General features: G+C 44.4%; 1 protein-coding gene across 2 annotated transcripts in view; it reads left to right on the top strand.

Annotated features, from left to right (window-relative positions):
• Positions 1-22,780, top strand: part of CFDP1 (chromatin remodeling protein CFDP1) — a 99,747-nt gene that overhangs the window by 66,284 nt on the left and 10,683 nt on the right. The gene's annotated exons all lie outside the window — the stretch shown is intronic.

The following is a 22,780-nucleotide window of genomic DNA, read 5'->3' as shown; positions in this document are numbered from 1 at the left end:
CCTATTTTCCTACCGTAAATACAGTAAATAAGAGCTCTACATTTGTTCACGCTGCTTCAATTTTGGGATAAGGGAGAAATTGTTTCTTACTAGAGATTCTTAAAATGTCCTCATCATTAAACAAAGGCCTTTACATTTTTGCACAAAAAGTTGCATATTAACTTGTTGCACAGCCTACTCAATTATCAAATTACCCACCAGATTATCCTTTTCTTTGCCTTCTTAGGAAATCAGCTTTGCAAAACCCTATATTGGTTAGCTGATTTACAGTGGTATGGCAGGAAAGCGAGGAGGGTTAGTCAGTATTAGGATATTGATCATGTTCAGCTCATCAGGCCACCTTCAAGAGTTCTGCTTAGTTTACTAGCTAAGGCAGTTCCAAAGCTATTGCTTAGTTTTTGTTTGGAAGCTTTTAAAGTAATTGAGCTAGTAATGAAGTCACGAACTCCCTTCCAGGCTTCAACCAAGTGCTCTGGGTCCTTGTGCTCCCCAAAGACTGTGGGAAGTGCCTCTATTTTGTCATGTACATATATTTTCTCTAAAATTCCTTTCCGACTTGGAACAGTTCCATTAGCGTTTGTTTCTCATGTACATGATGTAGACCAGCAGCTTTTTGCAGGAGAAAAAAATGAAGTCAACACATTCATGTGAGGTAATCATAGCCACAGGCCTCTTGAGGGCTGCCCAGAGGTGGAATCCTCAACAAAGAACTGCTATTCAGCAAGCAAGAACAGGGGCGTGCAGAGAAAACTGGCTCCCTAGCGCGCTACCCGGCATTTTGTTCTCCAATCAGCTAACATGTGAAAGGGCTTTAGCTGAATGGGATTTAGATCTGTTTAGTGTCATGCAGTAGAATCTTTAAATTTAACCCAGAGACTTTTTCTATTTCCCAAGGACCAAGCCAGTCTCCATCTTCCCCAAGAACAACCGGAAGTTGGAACTCCTAGGATATGTTTACTGATGGACCTGACCTTAAGTAATCTAGTTGTTTTCTTCAAGCAGCTTACACTGTTACATCAGGGAGACTGTGGTCCTCATTGCAGCAGATTTAAGAGAGCTGCTGCCATTGATAGAGGGAATACCACTTTACGCGGGCAGGCTTCTCAGCCTCTGCAGCACTGACTTTTTGGCTGCATAGTTCTTTGTTGTGGAGAACTGTCCTGTGAGTTACAGATGTTTAGCTGCAATCCTGGCCTCTACCCTCTAGATGCCAGTCATACCTCTTCTACCTTCCCCAGCTTTTGACAATCAAAAACATCTCCAGACATTGCCAGATGTTCCTAAGGTGCAAAAATCACTCAAGATTGAGCATCACTGACCTACGTTTTCTCCCAAAGTCAAGATGAAGTTTCCTGATTCTTAACCTTGCCATCTAACCTCACAATATTTTTTCTTCTTCTCCCAAGAGCCTAGAAAACGGATGCCTATTTTGCTTCTGTGTGCATATAGAGAGTATGCTAATCTCCAGGATTTGGTCAGTACTGGAACTGGATTTGACTTTGGCAGCCACTGAGGATGGGAAGTGATGAGTTAGCAGGGACCTTCTTCCTCCCTCACCTCTTGTTGTAATTAAACAAACTTTTACAGTCTTTTTGTTAATGAGTCATCTGGTAAAGAAAACACTCTTTTTGCCAAAGCTATTATGAGGCAGTGACATAGCAGAGTTTGTATACATAAGTACCTGTTGTACAGACTTTTTCTTTCTGAGGAGTGGGGAAGGAGCCCCGTAAAAACAGAAGTGCCGTCTGGATTTGTGACCATAGTTAGTAGCAGTTTTTCAAAACGATAAATCTGAGCTCTTTTTCCCCAACAATAACCATTTGGAAGTACCACGGTTCTCTACATCTTAGAATGGAAAGTAAACTCTAGTGTCAGAGGATTATAAAGCCCCGTGCATGGCATGCCACAGATTGATTCTGACCGTGGGTTTTGTGGCCTGGTGCTAGCCACAGCTAACACCCTTGGTGTGGCCTGTGATACCAGGCACCTGAGGTGCATACTCGAAGTGTTTAGCTTGGAATGTGTGTACCATACAAGTATTAAGAATTTTTTAAAAGAAAATGCCACTAGAGTTTTAGAAGTGAAGGAGACCACGGGCAAGGAGGCCAAGAGAGGCAGAGGGCTAGGGCAGGGTCAAAGGCTGAGGCCTTTTGATTCCCACAGCCAGTTCTTTTCAGTTGCACCGCCCCGGGCTGGCTGCTTGAAAAGAGCAATCAACTGAGCACAGAAAGGGAGCTTTAGAGATGGTGGCAAATGCAGAACAAGAAGTGGGAATGAAACGCAGCAGCTTTGCCCCCTCCAGAAATGCTGTGTCTGCCTTTTCTTTGCCTGGAGCTATGGCAGGTGTGTCAGCGTTGCTGGTTCAGGGCCAGGATGGCAGACTGGGAACTCAGTTCCCTTTTCCCTGTACCCTACTGAAGCCTTCTCCTGTTTGCTATGAGGCCAAAGACGCCTTCCTAAGTCTTCTTTGCCAGAGCGATGCCCAACATGCAGGAGTTCTGTTTGCAGTTTCCTCGCTCAGAGGCTTTACTTTGGAGTTTTGCTTGAAGTTCTCTGCTAATCCAACCAATCGCTTGTTTTGGAGAAAAACTACCAGAGTTCTGGCAGTGCGATGATTGCTCAGTCTTTCATGGACTTTCTCCTCAAGGGAGATGCCGGGCTCAGCATTACAAAAGAATGTCTTCCTGGATGTTATAGCAAACCAGTTGGGTTTCCATAGGGTTATTAATAGCAGCGAATCTCTTTTGGACTAAGAACTATAGGTCACAGTCACGAACAGCAGCCATCAAGAATTGTAGCTGGCGGTATGTGGTGCGGGGGACAGGCAGGCAGTTACTGCTGAAATTTGCCCAATTTATATAGCCGTTAACATTTACATAAAAATTCATTTGAAAGCTAGTGCCCTGTCAGTAAAATCCAATGAGGTTACACATAGAATCATTAGAACATCATTAACTGGGAGCAAACAGACTGTAGAAAGTGCTCTGGGAGCAGAAGCCCCTTGCTTGCCCATGGTGCCTTTGGGCCAAATGTGACACCAGCCTGAGAAAAGAACAGTCATCAGGAAAATATTTTCTTTCCTTCCAAGTCAGGAAGCACTCACAATGGAGTCTGCTGCTCCATTCTGGACTTTTAAGATGTGCAGGAAACAACCAGCCATTACCAGCTGAGGTTTTCCTGCTGATATATGAACTCTTGAGTCCACAGTGACCTGTCTTGATAGTGAGTGAATGAAGAATCTGGTCCTTGCATTGACCCTATCCTGAAAAGCTTTCTGTGGAGCTGAAACAACATTCCTCTAAGTTATGAGTTAACTCTTTCTTACTTAGCAAATGAGAAACAGACGGGAGAAAAGAACCTGTGGGGCACAGAAGTGGAGAGTCTACTAAGAGGCTTCTTTAAAAGGAAAAAAAAGGCTGACGTCTAACTCCAAGATCCCAGGCCGCCAGGTCACATACTCAATAAACCATCTTGCTCAAAAAAAAGAAAAGAAAACTTTGAACATTAACTTTACTTGCAGACAGAAATTTCATTCCGAAAAGAATTTTTCTTTTATTTCATAACCTGAATAAAACTGGTCTTTTATCTGTTACGTTGCCTTTCGCCCCAAGGTGGTGACATTTTATTGAGGGATTTCCCCATCTATTATGCTGATCAGAAACTACTTTTAATTGAGCAATGTATGTATTTGAGTTCTATGAAAACATTTAAATGTAGGAAAAAGAGAATAAATTTTTACTTCTGTAAATAACATTATTTAGAATTTATTAAAGGGGGCAGATCCTCTCTTTAGCATACTAGAGAACCAGAAAAAAAATTTTTTCTCTTAACATTATTTTTTCTTTTTGTTATTGATTGTTGGTGGTGTTCCATGATTTGAAGGGGGCCCCAGGGTATTGTACATACCTCCATTACAGGGATATTTCTCAGCTTTGCAATCCTAGAAATGAGATTTTATCAGTCAGTGTGATTCCAATGAGCTGATGGCAGCCATACTCAGAAGGCTGGTATGACACTTGGTTTAGAAAACTGGAATGCTCATTTGTTAACTTATTACTATTTCATTAACCAGAAGAGCCTGTCCTATTGAGATATCCCAAAAGCAATACCTGAAAAATCATAAAAAGTGACAGGTGGCTTTTTTTGTTTGGTAAGCAAAGAAATGAAAACGGATCAGTCGTCTCAAAGACAGATTCTCCATATGCCATTTGGAGACTTTTAAGGAATCATTGTCCTCTACATAAGGCGTGTATCTATCCTGTACTTGGTATTAGTGGTTTATATTTAGAACACTCTCTGCCTGCTTAGTGCTAAAGAGCCTTAAGATGGCAAATTGAACACATGTCCCTACACATGTGGCCTAAATCCCGAAACACATCAGAAGGATATACTTGTATGTCTTTAACAGTGCTTGGGGAGAAAAGGAATGTGCTGGGTAGTCTAGAATTCCTGAAGGAGAGAAGGCAGATGGAATCATATTAAAGGTAATCAGAGTCCAAAAGCCCTGCCTGTCCTGCCCCTCTTCTGCAATTACTGGGCACAGGCTGTGGGGAATAGATGGAGTATTTACGCACTGGGGATCTAAAACATCACGAGCAAGCACATAACTAAGAGTCGCCAAACACCAAAGGAAAACCAACATCATAAAGAGAAGCTCCATGCTCAAGAAATTAAAAAGCTGCCCTGACCAGTGTCAGTTGGTTGAGCATCGTCCCTTGAAGCAAAAGGTCACAGGTTCAACTCCCAGTCAGGGCACATGCCTCGATTGCAGGTTCTCTCTCCACTCTGGGGACATGTGAGAGGCAACTGATTGATAGTCCTCTCTTACATTGATATTTCTTTCCCTCTCCTTCTCCATCCCTTCCTCTTTCAAAATAAATAAATAGAAATTTAAGAGCTAGTATTGGAGGACCCAAGTAAAGAGAACACAAGATAGGAGACTTTAAAGGGAGTATATTTATACCTTGGAAGTGATAAAGAGAATATTACATTCATGAAACAAAAACAGATTATTATGGGGAAAAAACAAATTTTATTCCCTACATCTTGGAAATGAAACTTATTTGTTTAGCTAGAACCTTGTTAAAGGGCTATATAGCATAATGGATACAACTAAAGGGAATTAGTGAGGAAGAAAGGGCCAAAGAATTTCCCTCGAATATAAAATAATAAAAAGAGAAAGAGTGACAGAAAGTGAATGCATTCAAGGCAGAGTTATTTCAGAAGTTCTGTTTCATCCAGTATAAGTTGTGGGACAAAAAGAAAAAAAAATAGATGGGGCAGGGTGGGGGGGTGAGTGGACAAATACCCAAAGAAACAAGGGAAGAAAATTTCCCAAACAGGAGAAGAGCAAGAATCCTTAGAATGATAGAGCCCACCACGGAGTGCAAACCATGAATTTAACCAATGTCACTCCTATAAACTAAAAACAGCAACAAGAGCAAAACCTGGTTTCCCATTTGTGACCACTATTTTGTAATTTTGTAGAATTACCAAGGGTATGTTGTCCAGAAAAAACGGTAGAAAGAAACAAAAGAGGCATTGATGGGGGATTAATTTTAGGGGCGCCTGGGCCTTTCTCAGCCTCCGTAGACACTTCCTTAGCTTCTCGGTTGACCTGCTGAGCAGGTGTTTGTGGTGGTGGTGGTTGACTCCAGCTTTGTTCAGTGTGGGAGTTTAGATTGTACTGGGAGTGCTCCACCTTTTGGTTTCTTCTCAGCCTTGTTTTGACTAAGTTGAACATGAATAGAAGAGACTCTCCTTGCACCTTACATGACCTTTTCTCCCTCTTCCCTCCTCCCTCCTTTATTCTGATGGAGACCTCCTTCCCCCGCGCCTCACCTGCAGCAGGTGGCTTCTGCCGGCAGTACAGCCGAGGCCACCGTATGGGGCTTGCACCCCAGGGAGGTGCAGATGTTCTCAGAGCATGGCAGACTGGCAGGACTGTCTGGTCATACGGGATTGCTGCGACAGTTTATCCTTACGGTTATCCTCTTTCCCGTTCCTTTTCGCCTATTTCTGCTGTTTTAAAGGGTTTTGTTTGGATGACTGAATTATACAAGAGGGGAAAAAGCCAACTTTTTCACAGCTTCTGTGGGTCAGGTGCTACACGGAGGAGGCACGTCACGGATGGGGGAAGAAGGGGGAGTGGCTCTGGTTGTTGGCCTTTCCAGGTGGTCCTGAGTAACTAACACAGCAGTGCCTGTGTTCCACGGAGGCTCTTGCAGATCATTTATGCTTAATAACGCTCACAGCCTCTCGCAGTTAAATTGGTCTCTCCGTGTCTCAGTCACTGAAGTAGAAAATGTGAAGGGCTGCTTTACCCAGGGTGGGGACAGCCCACTCAGCAGACGGATTAGGGGTGCAGCCCAGAAGTTACAGCATCTGAGTGCCTTGCTCTAACCACTATAACTTCCTTCCCAATTTTTAAATCAGCTTGAGAAGAAAAGGACTGTATTAATAACCAGAATGTGGTGTGGGAGGCCTTAAAGACTTCCTTTCATTACTTTTTTTTTTTTACTTCCCTTCCCCTATTTTAAACAAAAACAAAAGCTTTCTGGTTTGATGACAGTCTCTGTGGCATCTCAGGACTTCCCTCCCTCATTCTCATTGGGCAGAGGCACGTGTCTTAGCTGTTTCCACGACTTGGCTCTGCAGCACAGTGAATATCCGAAGGGGCAGCCATTAAAGAGTTTTGTCTTTCTAACCTTTAGCTTGCCCTTAGACAATGAAATGCCTATGATGGTTCTGTGTTCACTAAGATACACAATTGGCTTCTAACAGCAAATAGTTTAAAGAAGAAATACTGATTGATCTGTTTCTTTATACCTGTAACATTACTACTTTTTCCCCTTTATGTTGAACCAACAGCCATGCAGATACCCCTTCTTCTGTTCATCCAAAGATATCATTAAGTGATTAGGCAAGCAACAAGACAAAAGAAAATATTTGCAAACTAGATCCCTGACATGTATATATAAAGAACTGCAACAATAATTAAGAAGACAAGCCACAGACTGCATTTGGCCACCATTGGAAGGGGGCAAGTTCGAGGTGTGGCCCCCAGTGCCTGGTGCCCTCACACAGCAGGAGCAGTACCTGCCGAGAGAAGAGGCCCGTCCTCAAAGAAGCCTGGGAGAATAAGGCCCACTTTGTGCTTTTTCCCACTTCTAATAATTGGTATTTGCTTCATTTTGTCATCATAAGGGCTGGCTTGTCTGCCTGAGCAGCAGCCTTCAGAATGATAACAACATTGGGCTACTTAGACTCTGTACTTGGGGGTGGACAGCGGAGCTTGATTGTTAGTAAAATGGGGGGCATTCTCATCATGTGAGACTTATAAAACAGTTTTATGCTTTCATAGTCTAGTTAACAGCATACAAACCCTATGGATAAATATTATTTTACAGAAACTTTTATATCAAGTGCTGGAAGAATGCTCTAGCTTTCATCATTCCGTCAGTGCACTCACTCACTGGGAAACAGATCATGTCACCAGCTTTTCCAATGAAGGAATAGCAATAAGTTGAGTGAGTTTGCCTGACAAGGAGTTCAGAACCGGATGTAGAAGACAGAACCACTCCCATCTTGCCCTCTCCTCTACCTTGTCCATCATTGTTTTTGGAAACTAGCCTCATGACTCCTCAGTGACTTGGCTCAGCTGACCCACACTGAGTTCACAGCCTGCCCCAAATGTCTGGACAGCCCATTCAGTTTCTCTTTAAATCATAATGTTTGGATAATTACATGAGTGGTAATATGCTTCAATGGGAGACGTGATGAACTTTCTCTAAAACAGTGAGCGGCTCTCAAATTGTAGTGTGTTCTTAGGAAGTGCAGGTGCTAGGGCCCTGCTCCCAGACATTCTGATTCAGGAGGTTTTTGCATTTTTAATAACCACAGAGGATTCAGAGGCAGGTAGTTCTTGGATAGCACAAAGAAACACTTAACAATATTATAACAGGTGTTCAAGGGGAAATAAGAAAGAGGATTTCATTCTTGTGTTTGTTAGACGCTGTGAGGGGTCATAGCTCCCTAAGAATAGTAATGAGGCTTGCTTTTTCTTTGTATTCCTGGCATCAGTGTGGTTGCTAGCACATAGTAGGAACATAAAAGATTTGGGGTGAGTAAATAAAACAGATGAACAAGTGACCTACACACAGAACACTCAGGTACAGCTTAGTTCAGATACTTTAGTGTTATAGAAAAGATTGTACATGTAGAAAATCTTTATTAAGAATAAACAGTAAGACCTGGCTGCTGTGGCTCAGTGGATTGAGCGTCGGCCTGCAAACCAAGTGTCACTGGTTCGATTCCCAGTCAGGGCACATGACTAGGTTGCACATCAGGTCCCCAGTTGGGGGCACGAGGGAGAGGCAACCACACAGTGATGTTTCTCTACCTCTCTTTCTCCTTTCCCTTCTCTCTAAAAATAAACAAAACAAAAGAAAACAAACAAATAGTTCAATTAGAAAAAAATTTTGTAAAAAGAATAAACATGTTAGGTGACAACAGCAACAGAGGTCAAAGAGGACACATTCAAAATAGGACGTCTAAGAGCCAAATATGGCCAGACTAATGGCTCCTCAGAAAAATCCCTTTCTCTTCTTGCTTGCTGTTATGCTAAGTGAAATACACCAGTCAGAAAGCCAAGTACCATATGATTTCGCTCCTACGTGGAATTCAATGAACAAAATAAACTAACACAGTAGAAAGACTCATAGATACAGAGACCAAATTGACAGCTGTCAGAGGGGAGCGGGCGGTTGCGGGGCTGGGTGAAAAGGGTGAAGGGATTAAGGGGGGGAAACCTCATAGACACAAACAACAGTGTGGTGATTTCCAGAGGGGAAGGGGGATGGGGCAGGGAGAAGAGGATCTGGTGAGGATAAGTGGTGATGGAAGGAGACTTGGGGTGGTGAACTACACACCTAAAACCTATATAGTTTTATTAACCAATGTCACCCCAATTTTTAAAAAAAGATTTATTAACCCAGATTGTTATCAAATCAAAACCATAACATAGTTTGAAAAGTCAAAATGTACGAGGCAGTCTCCTGGCCCAGTCCTGGGTCCTGATTTCCAACGCCAGCTGCTTGAACTCCATTCACTATTTCTTCTGGCCTTTTTTTTTTTTTTTTGGGTCCAAATTTTAAACTAATGTGTTTAATATGCTGTTATTTCATGGTTTACCAATTTTAGACACTATTTATTGACTTCCTGTTCATTCTAGTTTTTAAGAAGCACCAGCCCCTGTGTTGGAAGAGGAAGAGTTCACTTTGAACCACCCCTGCCCCTCAGCTCCCAGCTCCCCTTCCGTCCTCCCAGAGTGACGCCATTACTGTCGCTGTTAGTGTTGTTGACTGCTGTGCCTTATGCTCCCTTTCATGTAGACATGTGGGTATTACTTCCCTTGGCTTTCTGTGTCCCCATCATAGATTGTTTTCCAAATTCTTCAACAGGGCTTTAAAATTCCTCTCAGATAATCTGTCATTTCCATCCCTTGTTCCACCTCCAGTTTCTTCTGGAGCCTTCCATGCTCCTGCTCACGACAGGGCTCTGTCACCTGGGCCTTCTGTGCAGCGTTTGCTCTGGGCCTGCGCCTTGTCCCTCTTTGTGCAGCTCCCCTATTTCCTGGCTCCCTCGCATTCTCTTTGTGGGTTTATTCCCTCATTTCGATACAGCTCATCCTCCAGTAACATCCTGAGGAAACAGTTAATGGGAGATGACCTTCTGAAACTTTGCCTGTCTGAAAATAAGTTGGTTCTGCCTTCCCCTTGTTTTTGTTGTTGTTTTGTTCTGTTTTTACTGGTTTTGCAGGGTATGACGTGATAGGTGGAAAATTATCTTCCTTTAGAATCATGAGGACAATGTTCCATGGTCAGGCGGCCACAAGTCTGAAGCTATTTGGAAGTCTTGAATTTTTGTGCATGATCTCATTTTTGCCCTGTCCTTGGAAGTGTTTTGGACCTTCTTTTACCTCTGAGATTCTCCCCAGGCACCAAGATCCTCAGCAGTGAGAAGCACCAGTTCCTTTTTGCATCTTTTTCTAGCTGCTCTTCACCTCCTCACCCCTTCGTCTGTGTACAACAGCTCAGATTCTCACCCAAACAAGGGAAAAAGTTAGTTTCTGCACAGTTCTCTCACCTTCAGTGTGTTGTTCGCGACAACTGGAGGGAGTGAGCATCTTTGCCGAAGCTCAGTTTGCTGCCTGTAGCACACCCAAATACTTCTCTGTGGCAGATTCATACAAGAAGTAGTTCTCTTGGCTGAGTATTGAGTTTGGTAATTGTTCCAATTACATCCATCCAGTTTGATTTTAGCTTCAAGGCTGGACTCAGGCATTGCTTTTGGCTGATAACACAATAATGTATATAACTTTAAACTAGTGCCCCCCTTAGATCCCCCCTCCCCAAAATCAAACAAAAGCAGCCCAGCTGTGAGGCAGGAAAAAAAAAAAAAAGCAGCCCAGCTGTGAGGTAGCCAATAGCAAGGGAAAAACTCATTTGCCATGCACAGCTAAGTTTTCCTGTAGGTCTCCTGACCTGGTTGTTCCAGAGCTTCATTTTCACGTAAATGAATCCAAATATCACTTTTCTTCTCTTTTCTTTTTCTTTTTTTGCTAATTCTATTATGGACAAAAAATAAAACACTGGTCAGCATTGCCCTCAATTCTGTTGCTCATTTGTGTTTCAGTTAAGATACCTTAGTCCCTGTACCTGAGGTTACAGTTAATGACAGGGTTGTTGAATGCTCTTCAGGCTCTGGTGGAGGGGTGCCAAAGGCCAGCCTAGGACAAATTCCAGGCTACTGACAGCCATTCAGGGCGGTCCACCATCTGTTGAAATAAACAAACGCTTCTCCTGTGCTTGCTCCAACGTGCTTAGTTTTCCTGTAGAAAATGGAGCTAAGGATGGGCAACAGCTAGGAAATTAGCCACCAAAGAGAATTCGTACTTCAGAGGGTATCATTATTGGAATCTGTTTATAATATACAAAGTTGATATATTTTCTCAACATTCATATATTCTTTTAACAGATTTCTATTGAATGCCTACCATGTGCCAGCCATTGTGCCAGGTGTTTGGGTTGATATCAGTGAACAAAACACATTGGTTCCAGCCTGTGTGGAGTTTCCATTCCAGCAGGGAGATAGATAATAAACATATATAATTACATAGTGTGTTAGAAAACGTCAAGTGTTGTAGAGAAAAGAAAATCTGAGGAGAGTAGGGGAATCAGGAATGTGGGGTGTGGGTGAAGGTTACAGTATTGATTAGGATGGTCAGGGTAGCCTCATTGAGGAATTGAGATTTGAGCAAAGACCTGAGGGAGGCGAGGGAGTTAAACAAGCTGCTCTCTGGGAAGAGAGTATTTGGGGCAGAAAGAATAAGGACTTGAAGCAAGGCCTATACGGTGGGCACGTGCCTGAGGTGGAGTGAGTGGGGGGTAGTCGCAGGAGAGAGGATGCGTGAGAACAAAGTCCTGGGCCAGGTGTTGTCCCCTACTAAGATGTGGACAGCTGCTGAGGAGACGTCCACGGGGCATCCAAGTGGAGATGTCTACTGGGCAGCTGGGTGTGCATGGCTGGAGTTAGGAAGGGAGGTCTGGGCTGAAGATGAGACATTTGGGGGTCGAGACACATAACTGGTGTTTAAGCCTTGAGACTGGATGAAGTCACTCAGGAGGTGAGTGTAGATGGAGAGAAGCAGTCCAAGAATCGCCTGCTGGGAGGCTCCCAGATGCCTTCAAAGAAGCCCACACTAACAATCAGGCAAGTCCAAATCGTGGGCCATTTTCCTGGGATGGGGGGGCTGTTTCAGGTTAAAGGTGACCAACTTTTCTCGGTTTGAAATTTTTCAAAATGAAAAATGCTATGGAAAAAGAAGTCAAAATTTAAAATATACTTTGCTGCCAAAGAATAATTGGCCTCAGGGGAAAAAAAAAAAAACAAAAAAAAAAAAACCTTATTAAAGTTTCAGATCCTCTAATTTTCCTCCAGCAGCAGCAAGATTTTTATTTCTTATTTGTATTTTAGAAAGCATCTTTTCAAGGAGGATAAGAGGAGAGATGGCAGAAAGTATTGATTATCTACTATGTTGCAGGCATTGTGCTAAGTGCTTTCACATACATTGCAGGTGTTACCACCTCATTCTGGGCTCTTTTATCCCAGCTTCTCCCCATGGAAAATTCTTTCTCGTCTTTCACAGGTCAGGCACCTCCCCAACCCTCTCTGGAGCCTTCCCCAACTCACACTCTTCATGCTCCTTCTGCCCTTACTGGGCAGCTGTTTTCTGGTAATGTAATTACTTGTTTGCACATCTGCCTCTTGCGCAAATGAACGAAATGAGGGTAAGAAATCTGTGTCTCTATCTCCAGTGGCCGGCAAAGAATCTGGCACACTGAAGGCACTCAGCAAATAAGGGCTGAGTTGACTAATCACTCATGTACTCATCACTCTTCAAGGCAGTTAGTATTATTCTTGCTTTACTAATTGGTTACCTGAGGCTCAGAGAAATTAACTCGCCAAGGGTTGTTGTTTTCTTGTTTTGTTTTGTTTTTTAAGATTAATTGGCAGAGGCAGGTTTCTGACCAGCATGCAAAGCCGCTGTACCCCACTGCTTTAAAAACACAGCCCTACAATAGGATTGATGATATGTGGAACTCAGCTATACAGGTAGCACTCAGATATCCCAGTATTCTTGTCTGAAGTCTAGATTTCTGACTTTCCTGGCCCTTATGAAATTAAATGTGACTATAAACCTAGGGGGCAAGCTGTGCTAGATACCGGATGTGAGATACGTTGCTTCTGAGTGATTTAGAAGTCTTAAACTTGTGACTTAAAAGTATTAGCTGAGAGAAGAGGCAAATCTATAGAGACAGAAAGTAGATTAGTGGTTGCCTAGAGCTGGGGGAGTGACGGTCACCGCTCATAGGCCTGAGGGTATTTTTTTTGAGGGTGGTGACAAAATGTTCTAATATTAGATTGTGGTAATGGCTGCATAACTGAATATACTAAAAACCAATGACTTGTATACTTTAAATGGGTGGATTCTTTAGCATATTAATTTATACCTCAGCAAAGCTGTTTTAAAAAGTACTAGCTGGGAAGAAGACATGGTTGGGCATCAGGTTTTCCAGCATTCTTTCGAAATACAAATAAATTCAGTGTCATATATAGTTGGTTATTGTCTCCATTATCTTCACTCCTTGAGGAAAACTCTTCCTCGGCATGCCAGGTAGTTTCGGGCGGCGAGGGGGGGGGGTATGTGTGCCCTTTTAGTTGTGTCCTTCCAATGAGACTGTCAGCCAGTGTCCCCGAGCTCCAAGCTGCCTTCCGTCATCGGGACAGTGATGAACGTGCTCACACAGTCTTTGCTGATTTACCAGCTGCGCCTCACAATGGGGGGGAGGGCATCATGGAGCCGCTGCCCACCCCACCCCTGCAGGGGGCCACAGACCAGGCTGCTCTGCTGGCTTCAGGGCTGGGAGTCTGGCTCTCGCAGTAGGGCCAGAGCGATGCCTAGTTCCCCAGAGGAAGTGGTGAACAGCATACAAGGGCGAATCAAAGAATTCAGGATTCCACCCTTTGCATCTTGACTTGATCGCATTAGTTTAGCTTTGTTTTCATTCCCTCCAGCCGTCTGTGTGTCTGTGCGTGGCAGGGTTGGCCAGCTTTGTTTCAGCAGACCTTCGACTCCAGGTCTGTGATCTGAAGCACCTCTTTCTAACCTTTTGGCCGTGAAGCACATTCTCCTTATGACCCACATGCTCTGAGGGGATCCCAGAGGCAAAGAAACCAGATTTGTTCAAGGTTTGTCGGCACTCAGCAGTGGGGTTGGGTGACAGGAACCTTGAAGAAGAATCTACATCTCTGAATGAAAAAGCTGCTGTAGCGACCCTGGCTGGCCGATCAAGGAAAGAGACTCTGCTTACCGTTTTCTCTTGCCTTAGAGAGGGAGGGTGGGAATTTGCTTGGTGGTCAGTGATGCAATGGGTGAAAACCTTCCATTTATTAAAGAGAAACTATGTTGTGGTTATACAGATTGCCCAGCTGTGGTTAGCATCTATGAAAACCATTTCCTGCGTGAAATAAAAAGAAAGTATTTTGCTTTCTCTACCAAACTACGTGGGAACAGATATTTCCCTTTACTGAAATCCATTGCAGTGCCTTAGCAAAAGGACACTGTGGGCTCGGACTTTAAAAAGCCCCCTTCATTGATCACCCTTGTGCAGATCATTGCCTCCCACGGGCTCTTTAAATCCTGGATGGTGGGGGTACTGTGACAAGGGGTAACCTGCTGGCGATGGTGTGCCCTGGCATTTGAGGAGAGGGGGCAGCTGCCCCAGGGAGTGGGTAGGTTGAAGTCTGAGCCTCGAGTTGCTCATTGAGTTAGCAGGATTAGGGCTTCTAAGAGGCAGAAGATACCTCACAACTAAGCGAACAAATGACGTGGCCGATACCATCCTGAGAGGGCTTTGGAGGCAGGCCCCAGGAGGAGCGCCAAGCGCTAAAAATGGCCTTTCATACTACTACCACATTGTTAATGAAAGGACCAGAAAACACACTCCTCTCCAGGCAGAACTTTGGAGGTGTCAGGAATCACAGCTGTGTCCAACGTCTGCATCCTTCTCATCTGGGATTTAGCATGCCTATTTAGTTAGCAGTGAGAGGTTTGGGAGGGAGAGGATATAATTTTGCAAAGTGTACACTAGCCAACCCATGAGCTTCCTATAACGCCCTGTGGTTTATGTGCTTGCCCATTTCTAAAAAGGAGCACAGGCATGACTTGTTCTCAGTGAGGTCTCTGTGATGTCAGACTAAAGGAATAGTTTTGGTCTGGCTGAAGACACCCCTACATCCTGAAACTTTAACCTGATCTCAACCTGGGCGGTGCTCAAGAATTTAAAATTTATTTTATGTTGATTTTCATGAAGTGATAAGAGGGCTGCCTGGAAGACAAAGAAAGCTGACTGTCAAAGAAAAATTACAGTGTGAGGTTTGAGAAAGCGTGCCAACTCCCTAATCAGCAATTAGCCAAACAACCCGCAATCGCGGCACATTTATCTTCCCTGGCCGGTACTTTGCTTATCAAGTCGGCTAGTTTGGGAGATTCGCTGTCTGCCGGCGCGCTTTCCTGATGGGCGTGCTCGGGGAGAGCGTGACTCCTGTCCTCAGCCCCAGCGCGCACTCTGGCTTAGCACTGTCACAGAAAGACAGCAAAGCTCACCTTTAGAGAGGTCACTGACTCGTTAGCTGCCAGATCCTGATTCAGCCTCATCTTCTCTTTGCCTTGTGGCTGTGATTCTGTGAGAGCCCATACGGAACCAGTATCTGGAAAATAAGCTATGCCCTCCTCAGCTGAGCTGCCAGGGTCCTGCATAAAGAAAAATGTCATTACAGGCTCTGTTCGAAGCTGTATTTAATAATTCCTTTCAAATTCTGTCTCCAAAATGTAAATGGCCTGTTTGTGTTGGTCAATAAATTGTTCTCCCCAGCTGTGCCTGATCATACAAATTAAAGCAAAAGCAGTTTGCACCTCAGGGGGACAGTGTTCCCCCTCCCCAGGCACTGTCCTCATTCCCAGTAAACTGAACATTTCCTCCCTGGACAGCCCCCCGGCCTCTTCACTCCCCAGCTGCTCTAAAATGGAGGCTCGGCCTGCTTTGCCATGATCCCCCGCCACCCCACCCCCGACGCAGGAATGGCACAGGAAGGAAATCACTGGAGCAGAGGCGGGAAGGGATGTGGCATTATCTCTTTCCCAGGGAGCGAGATGAAACCACACGAGAACGGACAAAAGAGAAGGGAAATTTAGAAGTGTCATTTTCTAGAGGTCTGGTGAGCTGGCCAGAGGGGTTTTTCTTTGCAACTGGCTTCTGTGATAACCCTCCCAGGACCCTAGGTCCTTGAGAAGTGTATCCAGGTATCTAGGTGAATGCTTCTGGGTTGGTCGGGAGACCTCTGTTCTCACCATCAGCCTATTCAATCTAGGACTCTGCTGATGATTCATAAGCCTTGGCCTTTCCTCTAGTTCCTGCTCTGACACTTTTTAGAGGTCAGGATATTACTGTATAGGGTGAGGCACCAGGAATAAGCAGTCAAAACTGCGAGTATTATCCTACATATTGCACATTAATTACAAATTAATTCAGAAGGGAGATTGTACCACCTTACTGGACCACACTTAGCATCTTCAGTCCTGGACTGACCTGGCACTCTGTGGCCATCACTAAGTGATGGTGGAGTAGGACGTACTCAGCCTCATCTATGTGACATACTTGGTGTAGGTAAGACAAACCCTAAACTAGAAATATTATACCTATAGTAAAACCATCCTGGACTCAAAAAAATTTGGCAATGACGTCAGTGACAAAAAAAAAAAAATCAAACAAGCAAAACAAAAAAGGTAGGAGAACATGCTAGATTATAAGATTAAAGGAGACAAAGAAAACTGTAAGCGTGGAATAAAGCGGGTATGTTTCACAAACAAGTATAAAAATGTAAAACAGCTGAAATCAAATGAGACACATTTAAGTGCAATTCATTCTTGGATTAAAACTTAATAGCAAATCATTTTCTATTTGTAGAAAAACTGTGAAGCTGCTGCTATTTGCCAGCTTTTATTTTACCTTTTGCTGATAGATGTCACCTTTTTTTTTTTTTTTTTTGGCTGGCACTGTGTCAATGTCAATAATAGATTTAAGAGTACTAACAGTTCTTTGCAGGCCACGGAATGTTAAAGATTATTTGGAACTTCTTGTGTTACTGCTGGTTTTCCAGTGAACCCAATGTCCCATACAATACTGCCAGTACAAGGTTGGAAAGTGAGTGGGATTTAAACTCTCCCTAAGGTACTGCTGGCATCCGGTCCGTTCCTTGAGTGGTCTGGTCTTGGGCTTTGGGGAGATTACTTAGAGATTTACACAGGTGTGGAGTAAAACTGGCCCAGGGATTGGGCCAAAATCGGGGCTTTGCTTTTCATTCTTATGGGTTTCAGCTAAATCCAAAGAAGATCTGAAAGAGAACAGTGGTTCTAAGCAGACAGTTCTCACTGAAGAATTATCATTGTAAACTTTCTTCCCATTACTCAGGAAGTACCATGCCAATTCCAGATCCTTGTATGGCTCTGGAAAACAGACCACTCCTGCCTTGTAAACAGATGACAAATACTAAGGAAACTGCATATCTCTGCCAAAGAAATTTTGTTCCAAATAATTTGCATTTTAGTGGTTATGCACGTTATGAGGTGGAAGGCACAGACTTGAGCCAGGCTCTATACATTGAAGTTCTAAGTAAAGATCAATACTGCTTCCAAGCATGTGTGTTGACCCCATCCTTGCTGGTCCAGTTTTGGAGCTACCTTTTCTGGCCTGTCAGTTAAAGTGTAGTGTTGAATCTTCTTGTTATGAGAAAAAATTGGGTAAGTCTATTGTCAGTCATGGGGATTTAGTTCATTAAACATGTGGCGATCACGTGCCGTGGCAAAGCTTTGTGCTACACTGTGATGGGGTCAGGAATGAGTAGGACATGGGCCCTGTGTACGCTGAGCTCCAGGACAACAGGGAAAATAAGAAGAGCTCCCCCCAAATTAGCAATGATAGAAACTGGAGTATGGAAGGCGTCCCCAAAGGTCACCTCTCCCCATCTCGAGCATCAGCAAGATGGAGAAGACAGACTGGGTGTCGAATGCCCCAAGTCTCCCATTGCGATCTGGAGCAGGTTTCTCAGCCTTCTTGGAATCCTTCTTGGGTTCTCTAAACTGAGGATTAAATGGCCTCTCAGCTGCTCCCTCTGGGTGCCCTCATAATATGTGGTTACAGTTTGCCTTCATGGTTATCTCATCTCTTAGTTTTTCTCCTTGAAGCCAAAGACCGTGCCTTGTATATTGCTGCGTCCCCAGTCCCACGCACAGTGTCTGGTGTACAGTGATTTCGTAGTCGTCTCTGTTGGATGAGTACAATGAATGAATGACTCTAAACGTATTCCCAAACCTAAAATTTTCTTCTGTGTGATGGCTGGGTGCTTGAGCTGATGTTAAAAACAGTGGGGAAAGATGTTCCCACATTCCCTCCACAACCAGTTGTGTTCTAGCATCCTTTCTAGTTCCACTTAAGAAGTTATTTTTCCAGTTCCTTTCGAGTACCTCATATAAAATAACAGCAGGGTCCAGAGCCTCACTGAGGGTGGCCAGAGAGAGCCACAGTCGTTTGGGGGAACCTGAGTCCATGCTCATGGGGCTAGAGCAAAGCAAACAAGTTACTGTAATATCTTTGACAGACAACAGGATGGAGTTTATCATTTAACTGCAATCAATGTTGTTGGGCTTGCATTTCTGGAGCTAAAGAGAAGCAATAAATGCTAGCAAATTATCCTGTAAACTTTGAATTCAAAGAGGAAAAAGATGGCTCTTTTTGCCTTTTTTGTCCCTTTTACTTTTCTGAGCGTCTGAATATTTTAGTGTGAGGTCTTGGCCGGTGTCTGGTGTTGGGAGAGGTCATCGGGCTAGGTGGGAAGGAAATTGAAGATAATTGCTGACTGATAGATAACTGACTGGACAGAAAACAAGAAAAGCTTGGCAAGAGTCTCTTTTCACCAGTATGCCTACTGCACCCAGCCATTCTCTCCTGTGGCAGGGGTGCTGGCTGGTTAGAGCAAAGGCCATGCTCCGCGGACAGGATTGGTCTTTCCATTGAATTTATGGCAGTAAGGTCAGTAAAGCAGTGTGACATTCAGGAGGACATGGGTGAAATGTTGTCGTTACATTGAAAACATCTTGGCAGCAATACCCGGGACATTCTGCCTGTAATCTGTGAGTGAGCAAGTGCATGGCGCATTTCTTTGAACTTTGACTTGTAAAAGGTAGACGAGGAGTCTCTTGAATGGAAAACTATGGTCTTCTGTGACATGGCTCACCCCACATTAGAAGCAAGACCTAAAAATCCACGGCTGGGGATGGGGATGGTATGTCAAAGCCAACTTTCTGGTAGTTCCTTGCCCTTAAGGCTTAGGATCCAGAACAGAGAGACATCAGTGTTGCCTGGAACTACACTGGGCTCTCCAAGGGAGTCCTGCCCTCCCCTCTGCACAGCCTTCTCGTGGGCACAGCTGCCATATGCCTATGGGAAACCAGAGCTGATTTATTGCCTCCCCACTCCCCACAGGGCTTAGCGAGGGAGACACACCGCACCGTGCCCTCTGCAACGTCCTTCCACAGCGCAGAGAGCAGCAGCCCTGCCCTGAAGCTAATTCTTTCTTGCCTGTCTCAGCTTTCCAGAAAGCCTGAGGAATGAACCTTAACAGCAGAGATAGGGCCAAAGGCCTGGTAAATCTGCCTTCCTGAAAGCTGCGAGGCCATGGCTTTGGGATCATGCCACTGAAGCCATGTCGAGGTGGGAGAGTGAATGTGACAGCGGGAGACCTGCAGGGACCGCAGTGCCAGGTCCCAGGGAGGAAGTGCCAGTCTCTCAGTTACAATGAGCCTCTCCGTGTTCTGGCTGCTACCATAAGTGTGTCATTCACTTTGATTTAGCTTCAAATAAAAGACAGGTACTTTTGCTTTCAAGACTGTCAAATTAGAAAATTATAAACCATGTCAGTGATCCAGTGAAGGTGAACCTAGCTTTTTCCCTAAAGCATAAAAGCACAGGTGACATTTTGCTGATGTCTAACAGTGAACAAGGCAAAGGAGGATTATGGCTTTTTACTTTGCTGGAAGCCTCTTCACTGCTCTGCAGCAAAAAATCGTTTTCTCTTTGGCCTCAGAGTGGTTCGTGGGGAAGGTGGTCTAATCTGGGAATGCCATCAGAACTGTAGGCTGGGGGGCAGAGACCGTGCCCCAAGTCTGTGGTGCTTCCCAGGTCCGGTGGGGAACCCTGGGTTGTTGAGAGCTGATGGGTGAATACAAGTGGAAATCGCTCTCCTTCAAATTCCCCAATCACTTCTTATTCTACAAAGATCCGATTCTCTCCCACTGATTGTTGCTGTGGTCTAGGTGACATTGTTGGGTGTATCAAGTGCCCCCTCTTCGCAGAACCATATCCATGTTCTCCAGAGAGATTTGGAGTATCCTCAAAGAGAGCATGCACAAGGAAAGTCATGTTTCTCCTAGATGTCTTCGATTCCTCTCAAAGCAGAACTTCAGATAGAGCTTTGAGTACAGGTAGGTTATTTGGGAAGTCATCCCAGGAAGCAGAAGTGAAAGGGTGGGAAGAGTGAGACAGGGAAGCAGGAGAAGCCAGTACAAGATTGCATTTCCAAGGCCACAAGGGCCCAATGCCACCAGAACTTCTGAGAAGCATTCAGAGTACCTTTCTGAATTGCCTTTGATGAGGACAGGAGGCTGGGCCATTTGGCCACCAGCTCCTGTCCCTATGAGGGGGGCCTCAGTGGCATGAACTCCATCACATGTCCAGGCAGAGCTCGTGACATGTAGGCAGGGTCAAAGGAGGCCCCGCAGCCAGAAATGGAAAGCCTCCAGGTGTGTGCTTCTGTTGGAATGTTGTCAACAACAGTGACTCTGAGCTTGTTCAGCATTGCCCAGGGCAGGGGTCAGCTGAAACCAGAGTCCTTGAGCATCTGCTATAATAGGAAAAGAACTGGGATACCATAGAAACACCACCAGGAGGTAACTAAACTAGAGATTGAGGGAAGGGTGCTGGAAGGCTTCCCAGAAGGACTGGCTTCTAAGCTGAGACAGGGCCAGATGAATGGCAGGGAGGCAGAGAGAGGTGAGGTACAGGTTCAGGATTGTATAGCTGTGGCATAGATTGTAAAGGTAGGTGTGGCAAGAGAAGATCAGGAGAAATTTTGCAAGTTAATAAGTTTAGACTTATTAAAAGAGCAACAGGGGCCCTGAAAGAGACATTTAAACAGAAAGACATGATAAGGTTTGTATTTTAGGAAATTCACTCTCATGACAGCATGTAGTATTAATGCCAGGAGGGGGCAGCTGGGGAGATGGGTGAAGAGGCTGCTGACTTATCCAGGTGAGAGAATATAATAGTGAGAACCTAGGCTGTGGCAGTGAAGCAGGTGAGAAGTAAAAAGATTTGACATATTAAGTTTCTAAATCCCCGCTCACACTCCTGTTAAAGTAGTGTTTGTGTGTGTGTGTGTTTGTGTGTGTGTGTGTGTGTGTGGAGATTCTTATAGGGAAAGAATTTTTAAGTGTGAATTAAAAGCTCACAAAGAACTGTTAAGAAAATTCTTATGCAAATTGGGAAGTAAAATAGCTGTCAGAAAATATTTCAAGTAAACCCTCACCTTAGAGGTGAGACAGCACAAGGCACTGCATTAGGCGTCAGAAAGACCTTGCTTCATCCTGAATCTTCATTTTCTATTGGTTTGACCTTTGTTGTATCATTAACCTCTTCAAACTTTGTTTATTTGTCCAACTCAAGAAAACTATTGTCATTGAGCCTTGAGGATGAGGATGCCTGCCCTGCCTGTTCTGAGTTGATTTTGAGCTGACAGCCTTCAGTGGGATATGACCACAGCAGGGAAGCTAACATCCTCTCAGCCAACATGAGTACAATGAGCGTGTGAAGGGAAATATTTCAGCCCCAAGAATCTATGTGCAGGGTGGACACTGGCCTGTCAGCTCACTCCAGGGCAGAGGTAGTGATCAGGTCTGGGCTTCAGGGAGGTGGGGTTTCCAAGTGGTTAGTGTGACACTAAGTCATCTCGAAGTGACCTCCTCCATCTCGGAGACACAGGCCACAGTGGGACTAAGATAAGAAAGTGTCTATGAAAGCACTTGGAGAATCAGCATTCTAGGCAGGTGAAGAGTATTGATGTTATCAAGTAGGCCTTGTGATGTTAGCTCATAGAGATTTTTAAATGTTTTAACTCTTACATATCCCAGGCAAGCAGAAAATAACTTCCATTTTCCTGCATATTGGTATATAATTTATCTTAGTTTCATAAAGAGGCCAAAAGCCATGTTCCTTCCCCTAATATCACCTTCTTACCAACTAGCCGCATTCTGTTATTCTTATTTTACCCCATACATTGAATATTGACTGGAAACATTTGACCTGCCAAGACTTGACCTTGGGCATAGGGGGTTTCTCCCACAGACCGTGGTAGCAACACTAGCAAACAGAACAGGCCGTACATTCCCTGCTTTCAGGGTAAGGAATGTTCTCCACCTTCTGGGAAAAACCAGGGCCCTGAGTCAGAGGAGCTAAAAGGAAGCTGATCTCAGAATCCATTTAAGATACTGTGACTTCCTGATCATCAGTGCTGGGATCTGCTTCTCTGTATTCCCTGAGGCTCTGTGCACAAGTGGTGACCACGGTTCAGTATGGCTAACAGTTATTGCACCCTTTCTCTGGGCCAGGTGCTGTGTTAAGCACTTTATGAGTAAGATACTCAACAGCCCCATGAGTAAACTGTTCACTTTGCAGATTAGGAAACCAAGGCAGATGTGGTTAAGTAACTAGCCTACAGTCAGTTAGAGCTGGAATATGAACCGAGGCACGCGATCTTAAAGCCTTGTCTAAGTCATGCTGTGCTTCTCCCTCCTTGCAAGCAGAGACCTGTCAGAGCATACAGAGGTGCTCAGGATTTTCTATCCCCGGGTCCTTAGAGTGGTCAGAGATGTTAAGCAGGAAAAAGACATTAGAATTCTGCCCTATTGAGTGTGTTCTCCACTACCAGACAGTAAGTACCCTAGATATGAACATGTCTCATTAAGATCAAAAGCTCAAATCTAGGGAGCCCTGTGCCTATCAGGAAAACCATTAATCAAGTTTTCACATGCTACATGTTTCATGTT

This window comes from Furipterus horrens, unplaced genomic scaffold, assembly GCF_987537825.1.
Source record: "Furipterus horrens unplaced genomic scaffold, mFurHor1.1.pri manual_scaffold_13, whole genome shotgun sequence".
In the NCBI taxonomy this organism is placed as follows: Eukaryota; Metazoa; Chordata; class Mammalia; order Chiroptera; family Furipteridae; genus Furipterus; species Furipterus horrens.
This window is presented reverse-complemented; position numbering and strand designations above follow the sequence as displayed.